The sequence below is a fragment of the Dermacentor variabilis genome, chromosome 7, assembly GCF_050947875.1.
Source record: "Dermacentor variabilis isolate Ectoservices chromosome 7, ASM5094787v1, whole genome shotgun sequence".
NCBI lineage: Eukaryota > Metazoa > Arthropoda > Arachnida > Ixodida > Ixodidae > Dermacentor > Dermacentor variabilis.
The window spans coordinates 168,370,781-168,383,401 of record NC_134574.1 but is presented as its reverse complement, the minus strand read 5'-3'; the positions used below and the strand labels follow the sequence as shown (position 1 = coordinate 168,383,401).

The following is a 12,621-nucleotide window of genomic DNA, read 5'->3' as shown; positions in this document are numbered from 1 at the left end:
AGGTGTGGTTGGTGTATTTTGCGGGATCTGTTTGAGAATTTGGTGCGCCGCTCTCGGGATGCCATGTCCTGATAGGAACGCCCGGCATGCCTGTTGCGAGTCCGTCAATATATACACTTCCCCAGGAACACGGATGGGGTATCGAATTGCAAGAGCAACACCGAGAATTTCTCCGTAAGCGGCATTTGTTCCGCGCATTGCAGCAGTCTCTCAGGGATTCGGTGCCATCCAAAACTACCGAGGTATAGCCCTCTTGAGTGCGTGATGTGTCCGTGTATAAAGTATGTGTTTCCGGGATGCTTGCAAACATGCGACCAATGTATCGTACACGGGCTTTGCGCCGCCCTTTGTCATGCTCGGGGTGCATATTACGTAGCAATGGATGAATACTTAGTGCTTGGCGTATCGCTGACGACAAGATCGTTGGGCGGGTTTCAGACTCAAGGGGTGGGACAGAGTATCCTAGCCGTGTGTGAAGATGGCGGCCAGTAGGAGTGAGTAGGAGGCGCTGGCGATGGCTGACCCAATGTGCCTCTAGCAGCTCGCCTAGTGTGTTATGTGTCCCTAAGTTAAGGAGACGCTGTGTGGAAGTATAGTTCGGGAGGCCATGGGCCAGCTTCGTCGCTTTGCGAATCATTGCGTCTATGCGAAGTCAACCGCTGAAATTGGAGATAGTATGTAAGGCGGCTGATCACGCATGTCTCCACCAAGCGTAGCAGGTCCTCTTCTCGAAGGCCCGAGCGCCTGTTGGAGACCCTCCGGATCATGGCCAGAATTTGCTCAATCAGTCTGGATAGAAGGGAAACAGTGTAGTTTGACCTGCCATCCGCTTGGACGTGTAGGCCGAGGATACGAGCACGATTAACTTGTGGTATCGGTGTGCCATCCACGTGCACAGTGATAGGGGGAGTGGAGGAACGACTCCAGGGGCGAATGATTATGAGCTCCGACTTTTCCGGAGCACATCTTAAGCCGCATTTTCTCGCGTACTCGGAAACTGTATCGACTGCTTGCTGCAGTCGGTCCTGAATGACTCCGTTGGAACCCCGTGTCGACCAGATAGTAATGTCGTCCGCACAAATAGCGTGGGCGACATCAGGGATCTGGTCGAGTCGCCGGGGGAGCCCTGCGAGCGCAATATTGAATAGAGTAGGGGAAAGAACTGAGCCCTGGGGTGTCCCACGTCCTACAAGGCGAATTGTACCGGATCGATGCGGTCCTATTCCTACGGTGGCTGTGCGATCTCGAAGAAATGCGCGGATATAGTTGTACATACGAATTCCACAGTGTGAATGTGCAACATTGCGAAGGATGAGGTCATGTTCAACATTATCGAATGCCCCTTTTAGGTCTAAGGCTATGTGAGTGCTCTCGTTTGGGCGGACGACGGAGGTCCTATGACTTCCTCCCGCAATTGTAAAAGCACATCTTTGGCAGACAGATGAGTCCGATATCCGAATTGAGAGTTAGAAAAGAATGATTTTTCTCCGAGGAAGGGCTGCAGACGCCGCAAGAGTACATGCTCCATGAGCTTACCAATGCAGGATGTTAGGGAGATGGGTCGTAAGTTTTCAACCTTAACAGGTTTGCCCGGTTTGGGGATCAGTGTGATGTCGGCGTGTCGCCATGCTTGGGGAAGCATGCCCTTGCGCCAGCAATCATTGAAGATATGGGTGAGGTGGTTAATATCCGCGTCACTGAGGTTACGAAGGGTGGCGAATCGGATGTGGTCGGCTCCCGGTGCCGTGTTGCGGCGTAGGTCTTGTAGGACCACCGGCACCTCGTCAGATGTGATGTCTGCACCGAGCAATTCGTTCGCCTCGCCTACATAAGGATAGTCAGGGTACTGCGGCGGGGTATGAAATGCTTCTCTAGCTCTCTGAGGAGTGTCGAGACATCGTCCCTGTACTCGTGCATTAGGATGTGCAACTGTTGAAATGTTTTCCCCTTTGTTGTAATGGGATCTGTGAGTGAGCGAAGAATCGACCACGTTTTTGCTGTGCTCAATGTGCCTGAGAGGCGATCGCAAAATCCTCGCCAGTTGTTCCTCCGATACCGCTCGAACAAGCAACGCAGTAAAAAAAAAGACTATGGTTCGTGGTTCAAAATCACCGTGTCTGCCACAGCGCAACACAACGGTGATTAAATATGATCTCATTTTCTGTCATCACAGAGCCGTTTGCATCTCCGAAGGCTCCCGAGACTTTCCTCTAAGAATAGCGATGTACAGCGGGTCTAACCTTATTGTATTTCTATTTTCCATGCATCAGCGTTCGCTTCAATGTCTTTATCTCGCGTCGTGCCGTCATCTGCATTGGCGGTAACTCCTCTAACTGCGCTCTTGACAGGATGCCGGTATTATATCGCTCCTCTCTCGTTACGCCGGACGTCGTTTGCCTATATCTTCTCTCTGTCGTGCTAATCACGTGCTTCCTTCTCGAGCTCGCTCTCAACGTCCTCGCACTCCTGTCTCGCAAATCATGCGCGTGAAGGTCTTTTTCGCAGTTTTGTCTATGGGCTTCCCCGCGTCGCTGCAACCTTACACTGTTCGGCGGTGGAATGTCTAAAAGATGGCCGCTGTCAACTCGGCAGTCTGAGAGGTGGCCGCGTCGAGTTTTTATGTTGGTGTTTTTCCTTCCTTCTTACGTCTTCTTTTCACTCACTCGACTTCTCGAAGCAAGAATTATTGACGCGTTATGCTAAGCATTTATAGCCGCTACGCGGCCTTCCGGAATGGTTCCTTTCTTAGGGGACTATTTCTGCGCTTATACATATGGTATTTGTTGTCAATTTTAGGTAAAAGTGCTGCCAAGTGTTTCAGCTGTTTCATCCGTACTCCTCCTTAAGCTCACAGCATTGGATGAATATTGAATGATATCTTACCACGAGCCTTTCTTATTTCGTTTTTTTTTTTTCGGCGGGGTGGGGAGGGATGGGGGGGCTAAACGAATAGCTTTGGCCGAAGTGCGAGGTACATGAACCAGCGGGAACAGCAGCTTGCGGACATAGTTTAGTATACTAGTACAGCCAGCGCGGATGTCGCTGTATTTCGAGTTTTTTCTCTATTGTGGCTATTTGCGCTGATTTAGGCCTTGTAGTATAGACCGACTAAGCCCGCGTTGAAGATTGCTCATCTTCATTTCCGCTTGCTTGGCCCATTACTCCCTCGCGCTCTGAAATCAGTCTGAGATATGGGTGCCTTACTGTGTGTGTGTGTTTTTTTTTTTCATTACTTCCCCTTACCCCCTTTCCCCTACACAGGGTAACCAGCCGGTCTGAGAGCTGGCTAACCTCCCTGTCTTTCTGTCAATTCCGGCAGTTCCTTCCTTCCTGAGTGCTTTCCCCGCAAGGCACGCAGTTATTTAGGGCCAGCTAATCCCCTTATCAGCGCTTGCGCTGTGGAGCAGTTTAATCAGAGAATACTTAACGTGGCCGGCCTGCAAAGCGTGTCGAAGAAGGCAGTTGGAAACGTAAGCTTGGTCACCTGCTCACGTATTGCTGACCTGGCTTCATGCTAGTCGATGCCTCTTGCCTTGAAGCACATGTGGGCCTTCCTCCCGCCTTTTTCGCAGCGAGGGAATCGGGCAAAGGCGTTGGCGTTTCTGAACACTTTTTTTTATTTCTTCCGTGTGTTAATCAGGCCGTAGCTACGTCGGTCGTCCGATGGCGGGAGAGTAAAGAATCCTTGAGCGAATAGAAACAAAGCAGAAAAGCTGCACTTAGGCTCCTTGCGTCTTTTTTTTTTTTTTTTTAGTTGGTTGGTTAGTTCGTTCTGGCAGAGACACCTGGCGTGCTACCAGCGACCGGAACTAGCGCACGCGATATGTAGGTGCATGCGGGCACGTGTGCCGTAATACTTAACCCGAAGGCTCAATCACGGGACCTTATTCGACAAGTATAGCTTGTGAAAAGAAGTAAATACGGAAAGAGAACAAATAAATTAACAGTGGCGTAGGAAGCTCTGCAATCCAGGCTCACGCTTTCGCTCCAGTAAAACTAGGATATCTGGCTCTTTAAAGATCTTTCTATGTTTCTGTCGTGTGTCACGGTGGCTATTCTATATTGAAGGCAGGAGAAATATGCAAATGAGCGTATGAGCGATATTCGAGCAATTATTACTGCAGAATCCTCCGTAGAGCGTATTCATAGAATTGACCAACGGCATACCAACAAATCACGCCCTGTAATTTTGAAACTGTTTGACCTTCGTAAGAAAGTTTCTGTTTTGAGAAACTGCTACAGATTAAAGGAAAAGAGCGCCTCGATCTCGGAAGACTTCTCGGCCGCCACTAGAGAAGTTCGAAGGTATCTTTGGGATAGCGCGATTGACATGAGGAAAGATGGAAGAAACGTAAAACTGATCTACGATAAAATAAACATTGGCACTGAATTATATGTCTGGGACAGTGCTAAACGAGAAAAAAATGGGGTGAACCGGGGGGCTCGATTTTTATTAACCATGTCAGAAGAAGTCAACAAACATTGACACGAAGGACAACACAGGGGAAATTACTTTTACTTACTAAACGAGTTAAAGAAATGATAAATTAATGGAAATGAAAGTGGATGAAAAATCAACTTGCCGCAGGTGGGGAACGACTCCACAACCTACGCATTACGCGTGCGGTTCTCTCCCAGTTGAGCTACCGCGGCTCAGTTGCCGCGGTAGCTCAAGAAGTATTGCTGTTCTGCAATCCATAAAATTGCGGCATGTCGTCGAATTCAGCATGGTCGACTTATATTTCGTTTACGCCCTTTCTGATTTAATTCTACGGTCTAGTATTGTAGCGCGGCTGAATTCGAGGACATGACTGGAGCTGACAGTTGGCCCGCTGCCGTGGTGCAGGCACGCGCTCCCTCTGATTGGGCCAAAACTAAAGACACGGTGGAACTTGAATGGCGAGAACACCAACCCAGGCCTTCCGTTCGGTGTGTATGCTGTACGCCGGCACTCTGCAAGAGGCGGCATGGCGAGTCATTATAGACACCGGCGCTGCTGCCGTTTTGGAACACTTCCACGGCCGTGAAGACTCCTTCGACACGTCCGCTTCTGGCGTAAGGCCGTGTATATGCGTGCGCGGGTGTGCGTTCCTCGTACATGTGTATGGTGTCTCAAAGAAGGGTCATCCTCCTCTCCCTATCGGTTTCGTGTATCGCATCTTTTCTTCGCTTGCCACCGCTGCATGTGTGTTTTCTTGACTTCCTGCTGGGACGCCGTGTTGTTCCTCCTTGTTCAAGCCTCCCTTCTTTTTTCGTTTTTGCTTTCTTTCCTTTGCTTTTCCGTTCACCGTTTCTTCGTCGGTGAGCTAGTCGCGGAGGCTGGCGTCGCTGCAGATATACAAGTTTGCATGCTGCTTTTGTCGCCATCTCCCCCTTTCTCTCCGGGACTCACTCGGGCTCTCTCTAATCTCCTTGACGAGGCCCGTTCGATGATTGCAACGACGTTCGTGCGTGTTTACCCTTAGATGACGCCCGCGTCGCCTAGTGCTACTCGCGCGAACGCTTTGATGGCTTGGCGCGGGCGACTCATTAGAGCCCGGCGTTTCTCTCTTGACGAGACTGGAAACTGCTGCTTCTTTGTGGTGCCGCTCGATTTTTAACGGCTGCGCCAGCCGGGGCCACGCGTACAGTATACAGCGTGTGTACACCTCCATGCGAGACTTGCTTCTGCTGCTGAAGACCTCACACGGCGGGCGTGACCTGCCGCCTTTTCAAGAACGCTCCACGTGTTCTGTTTCGTTTTCTTCCCTTCCAGACTGTCTTGCGCGGGCTTCCGTCTTGACAGGTCTCTTGCCGGTATGTGTAGAAAACGTCTGTGTCTGAGTGGTACGTGCGGCGGGTGGCCGTGCCTGTGGCTGTCGGTGTTAGCCTTCATCATGAATAAATTGCGCGCACACGCGAAATAAAGATCGGGTGTAAGTTCGGCGCTTGTCTTATGCACCGCCCTAAGTCAATGGCAAGTCCGATGTGTAGCTGAACAGGAGCCGGTGCCAGTATATACTCAACGATGGGGCCGCATTGGCCCTAGATCGGGAAATGTTGGCCCTGCGAAGAGACCCTCTTTTACTGTACTTGAAATGGGTGTCCCCTTTGTGTGCGGTGACCTTCGCCCCATAAAGATTTTTTTCTTCTATTGTTGTGATTGTTGTGCAAATGGGTGGGCTCCAGGGCCTATCGGCTAAAAAGAGATTACCGCATATTGCGCGCTGCCGCGTGTTTGTATGCACGTGCTATACTTTTATTTTTCCTGGCAAGTCTCGTATTTATTTGCATTTGTTATACGTGCCTTTAGGCGGCTCCTGTAGTGGCCACCGGCACGAAGCATTCTATTCCATAGAACGCCTCGGTTTTCTAAGGTTCAGTGCCGGGGTGAACATCATTTCTTCGCTGCAGCTCCGGTAATGCGCCTTTCCTGCAGCTCTGGTAAGGCACATCTGGAAGTAATGGAAGAAATCGGTCTTATTTCAATCCCGCTGGGGGTGCACTTGATGCATTCCTCTCGTACTATACCCGTGGTGTTATGTACCGGCGAGCGTTCCCTTCATAAGGAAAGGCCATGTGCACCTTTAAAAGGGAGAGCTCGTTCCATCCTATCCTTGTTGGTATCACATCTAGTTCCATTGTCCTATTGCTGGCGGACTGTCGACCACTATAGTCCTTGAACTTCGTTTCATACTCGCAGGGAACGCTACGAAAAGGTTTATCTTACTGCTCCCGCTAGCGGCCCAAAATAGTGTCCTATATGATTAAAAAATACGTGTGTTCGTCGCGCGATTCAATGAAAAATTAAGTGGCACACTGTGATGCCGCCAAGTACGACGCAATTATTACACGGAAGGCGTCATGGATATTACATGGATATGCACCTGCCACCGAACGATTGGCGTGTCTCTGCGAACAGCGGCTGCAGCACACCGCATGTGCTCGCGACCAAAGCGTCGCCGAATATATTGTAGCGAAGTGACGCAGCCGTGAGATATCTGACGCATCAACTCACCAGGGAGACGGAAGAAGAATGGGGATGAGCTCTGGCAGGGGAAAGTCCAAATCCGCAGGTACGACGACGAGAGTAGCATTTGAACAACTGGATTTATTCCCTTGGCATTTGCCGTAAGTTTAAACTGTACAAAAATATCTACAATCAAAACGATGTCATACCCGTCGTCGTCGGCCTGCCTGACCGGCCTGGTCTCCCCTGGTGAAGTTGCGCCGTGTCTGCTGCGGTCTACTTGCTCACCCTCAACTACCCCAAACTATTCCTTAAATAAGTTTCCCCAGCATCCAAGAGACACTTTTCTCCACCAATGGGCTACTTCGTTACTCCGACCAATCAGGCAAGCCGACATCATCCAATAAGCGGCAGAGTTCAAGGGGTCAAGAAATCGTCGCGTCAACACTCCCTACACAAAAGCACTCTGACCATAACTGATCAGCTTTTGACAGCCGAGCGTGGGAAGACGACGCGACATGTGCAGGTGCGACGTCAGGCGCGGCGGCCGCGCGGCAGCACTGTCCGCGGCGCCGTCGAGGTCATTTGTGTACAAAGGTGTTAGCCCCGCGTCAAGGGGCCCCCAAAATTCCCCGAAAGACAGCAAAGAGGGCCGCGTTACACTGTCTTCGCGACACCTCCCCCCTACGAAAAAGAGTGTCCCACTCGTTACAAATCATTACTGCAAAATAAAACATGGCTCAAGAAGTTAAACGCGCACATTATGGATTCATATAAAGAACTGAAGTATCCGTAAGGAAGATTTAGCATCACGTAAAACAAAACAAACAAACAAACAAACACGTTTTTAACAAATTGGAAACAAAGTGCACAAGAAAAGTAACACCAAAGTTCATTCGCGCGCGCTACACAATAAAATTAACAATGAAGGTTATTCGCTTGCGTTGTGATACACATCAGTATCTGTGTCGTAAGCAGTGATAGTTCTCGGATCGGCCTCGTTGTGGAATGTCTTCCAGTCGGAGTAAAGTTCAGTCCCATCGTCCGAGTCTTCTACGACGCGCACTCTTTCACAAGGCTCTGTCTCGTACACACGATCACTACGCGAACCGCACTCGCGCACACCACCATTCAAATCGCACTCCCGCACAGCACCACTTGGATCACACACCTCCTCTCGATGTCCGTCAACAGACTCGTCGTCCGCGTCGTCATTATCCGAGCACTGTCTGACGTGGCACGGTTCTAATCGCGCAACATTAAAAGCGTCGCGTTTTTTGCCGGTTTGCTCGAGCAAAATCTGAGGAGGCTCTGTTCGGTGGGCCACTTTCGGGGCGTCCTGGGCTTCGCGTTGAGTTCCTTGGCCCACCTGAAGTAGCGGCTCATTTTTGGAAGTCACAAAGGAGGCGATACTGGCTGGCTTTCTGGGGGCGAGCGGCTCTTTCTGGCAGTCAGAGCAGGAGATGACATACTGGTTAACGTGGCAAAACATCTTGGGCCAGATGTAACGGCGGCGAACTTTCCCCCAGGTGCGCCTGACGTCGAGGTGGCCCGCTGAGCTATCGACATGACAGTGCCGTAACACCTCCGACCTCAAACACCCTGGGACAACAAGTGCCGTGCGACCGTCTTGAAAGCCTCTCGCTCTTCTATATAAGACACCACCGATCAAGCGAAAACTCCGTGCCGTTCTTTTCGTTTTTCTGGCAACGGGCGCACTCGGCTGCTCTAGGTGTTGTATTAGTTCTCGCATCCATGAATCCTCTCTCTGCCTTTCGCCGATGTCCACATGATCCAGCACGAGCAACGGTAAGGGATTTTCGTCGCTTGCTGGCGCGGAATCATGGGGAAGTCGGGAAAGCGTGCGGGAGTTGCTTTGCTCAAAGTTAGAGCGCTGCTCCTTCCCCTGGGGTCCGTTTTCCTGGAGCCATTGCCGGCACTGGGGCGCAAAGTGGCCGATGCGGTCGCATAGCTGGCAGCGTGGTCGCTCGTCGTCGTCACGGGTATTTCCCGCTGGCCAAGGCACTGGAGGACGACGTACATCTTGTTCGATACCTTTCAGGCGGTCAAATAATGAGGCCATAGAGTCCGCGATCGTCCTCAAGTCCCTGTCGCGGTCGGTGGCCTCTCGCGGGCAGTGACGCTCTGCCGCAGCGCAGGTGGCGAGACATGTTGGAGGCGGCTGCACTGTTGCTCCAGCGGGTGTCACTCCGGCGGCAGGTGCCGAGGCGAATGGGTAGAATGACTGCCGGCCGGCAGAGAAATGGGTGCCGGTCACTTCTATCAAAAAAGCTGCCCAATCAATTCGGCGTAAAATTTCGAGGAAAGCAGAGCAGCTGTCCGGGTTTGCAATGAGAATTTTTTCCAGCACGTCCGGACGCAATCCGCGCATGAGGTGCCGCATCCGCTCCTCTTCCGTCATAGATGGATTGGCTCTGGCGCACAGCTGCACAACGTCATAATAATAATCTTCGTGAGATTCTGATGGCAGCTGCGTTCGGTTTTGGAGCCGCAAATATGCGATCTCAACTGAGTGGCGACTTGTGAAAGACGTTTTTAAGAGCGTCGTCCACTCTTTCCATGTATTAGGGGCACCCGTTAAAATTTGCGTAGTGTGCCACTTTTTTGCATTGCCCTCTAATGCCAAATATAAAAATTTTACTTTCGTCCCTTCATCCCAGTTGTTGAGGGAGGCTACGTATTCGTAGCAAAGCAGCCACTCGGATGTTGACTCTTCGGGCGTGCCTCTAAAGACTGGCGGTCCGATGAAAGGTTCCGCTTGAGGGATGGACATGGTAGCGAGGACAGTAGGGGGTTCGGTTATATTCGAGCTGTTAGAGCTAGGTTCTTGGGGTTTGTTGCCACGGCCCATGATATTAGTGCGTGGCCTTCGGTACCCAGCACACTCCACCACTTTGTAGCGAAGTGACGCAGCCGTGAGATATCTGACGCATCAACTCACCAGGGAGACGGAAGAAGAATGGGGATGAGCTCTGGCAGGGGAAAGTCCAAATCCGCAGGTACGACGACGAGAGTAGCATTTGAACAACTGGATTTATTCCCTTGGCATTTGCCGTAAGTTTAAACTGTACAAAAATATCTACAATCAAAACGATGTCATACCCGTCGTCGTCGGCCTGCCTGACCGGCCTGGTCTCCCCTGGTGAAGTTGCGCCGTGTCTGCTGCGGTCTACTTGCTCACCCTCAACTACCCCAAACTATTCCTTAAATAAGTTTCCCCAGCATCCAAGAGACACTTTTCTCCACCAATGGGCTACTTCGTTACTCCGACCAATCAGGCAAGCCGACATCATCCAATAAGCGGCAGAGTTCAAGGGGTCAAGAAATCGTCGCGTCAACACTCCCTACACAAAAGCACTCTGACCATAACTGATCAGCTTTTGACAGCCGAGCGTGGGAAGACGACGCGACATGTGCAGGTGCGACGTCAGGCGCGGCGGCCGCGCGGCAGCACTGTCCGCGGCGCCGTCGAGGTCATTTGTGTACAAAGGTGTTAGCCCCGCGTCAAGGGGCCCCCAAAATTCCCCGAAAGACAGCAAAGAGGGCCGCGTTACACTGTCTTCGCGACAATATTGGAAGCACTTATGTACGCAAACAATGCGTGGCGTAACATCGCATCCACAAGTTGGTTATATTATCATCGTCAGCCTATCTTTACCTTCACTGCGGAACGAAGGCTTCTCCCGGCGATTTCCGATTACCTCTGTCTTGCGCTAGCTGATTCTAACTTGCAGCTACAGATTTCCTCATTTCATCACCCCACCTAATTTTCTGCCGTCCTCGACTTCGCTTCCCTTCCCGTGGCAAGTTATAACAGGCACATAGAGGGCTTGTTCTGTAGACGTCGTCGCAGATGGAATTCAATCGCGCTGCGGAACTTGTGGACTGACTTCTATGGGCACACGCACTTGCGTGTTTGCGTGCACGTGCGTGCGTGTGTAATCATAGCTTCCGCTGCGTTGCCTGCCCAGTGTGACATGTAGTCAAACTACAGTAAACTACATATAATATGCTGCCAGAGGACGTGGGTATGTACTATACAAGTTGTCTCCTTCGGCCCACATCGCGATGTCTAATATGTGAGCTTTCGAAAACTATCGCTTTGAAGTCCCGACAGCTCCGCGACGAGATAAGCGAGGCGCCCGAGTGGCCTGAAGAAGAGCATGCTACGTGAGAAGGCAGCGCGCGATACGGTCGTCTGAATTTCATGCGCCTTTGGTAGCCCACGAGTGTTGAGCGCTGCAGCTCCTGCACGTTCTTTACTGCTCGTTATGAAAGCTCCATGCTGCGTGCGGAGTGCGGACGAGATTTCCACATCTACCGGTGTTTGGAAATTACAGCACAAATTGATTATGCCGTCGAGAGAAAAGACTATCACTTCATGGTCAATATTCGTATAATATCGCGAATTAGCCTTTCGGGGTCTGAAACGGGCAATAGGCTTAGCCTTCGCCCGCAACATCGATAATATATATAGTGGGCTTCGGGGAGACGAAACGGCACTTCGAATCAGTCGGGCCAGTCGATAAGGAGCCAAGGATCGACGTGAATGTGAACAAGCGTGTCTTCTTACCATTGTCTTAAGTAGCCAAAGTAGCATGGCGAGATTCGAAAAAGCGAGGTTCAAGCGTTGGCCACGTTGTCAACCGCTCATCTGGCATAAGCCGCAAGGTTTTCGTTCGAACAAAATGAAATAAATATTGGAGTTTTACGTGCCATAACGATTGTTTGATTGAGGCACGCCGTAGCGAGGGACTCTGGGCTTAATTTTACGACCCGGGGTTTTTTAACGCGCACCTAAATCTATGTACACGAGCGTTATTGTGTTTCGCCCCCATGCAAATGCGGCCGCTTCCGCGGCCGGGATCGTCCCCGTGACCTAGAGCTCAGCAGCGCAACGCCGAAGCCACTGAGCTATCGTAATGAGCTACCTACAAAATGAGCTGGGCGGGCTCAAAACCGAATTGTAGCTTCAGCTAGTTTCGTACCTTGGCCGTCGAACTGAAGTCATTTAGCAGAACGAGGATGCTGTCACAAATTGAGCCAGAGTTTCTTTCTTTTTTTTTTTTTCACACAAGGGTGGAAACATCTGGTTGTCTGTCAGCGCCGCTGTCAGTCCCTTTCGAATACTTTTCTTTTGCACTGTTTCTCCTCAAGTAATGAACCAGCCATCCCAGAAATGCGTGCACTTCTGTAAGGTCGCACTCCTCCCCTGCTTCGGTGCATGGTGTTTCAGCTGTACTCACGCCGTATAACACGCTTCGGCGCTGGGTGTTCCAGCAGAGCTAGTTATGTTTTGACACGTGGTCTCATTGCTTGTTATTTTGGGGCCCGGCTCGTGGCCGCGGTGCGTGTTTTTGAAAAACTGCTTCTCGCCAACCCCTGCCATCCGTTTGCTGCGTGTTTTAAGCGCCGTTAGCGTCGGCAAGCCAATGCTCAGAGCGTACCCCGAACCAGTGCCTCGTTTGCTATGGATGCCCGCCGCGTGTTTCGAAAACTTGGCACCGAACGCTCTCCGCCATGCAGAGTCGATGGGTTTCATGGCTCCGGGTGCCGGCGATGTCCAGTCACATAAAATGCATCGCAATTCTCCTATGCGCTTGCACACTCCACTCAAATAAATATCGATTGTAATTATAATGAGAACATTG

At 51.0% G+C, this 12,621-nt stretch overlaps 1 protein-coding gene across 4 annotated transcripts in view; it reads left to right on the top strand.

Annotated features, from left to right (window-relative positions):
• Reph (Regulator of eph expression) overlaps positions 1 to 12,621 on the top strand; it is a 153,468-nt gene that overhangs the window by 74,518 nt on the left and 66,329 nt on the right. The gene's annotated exons all lie outside the window — the stretch shown is intronic.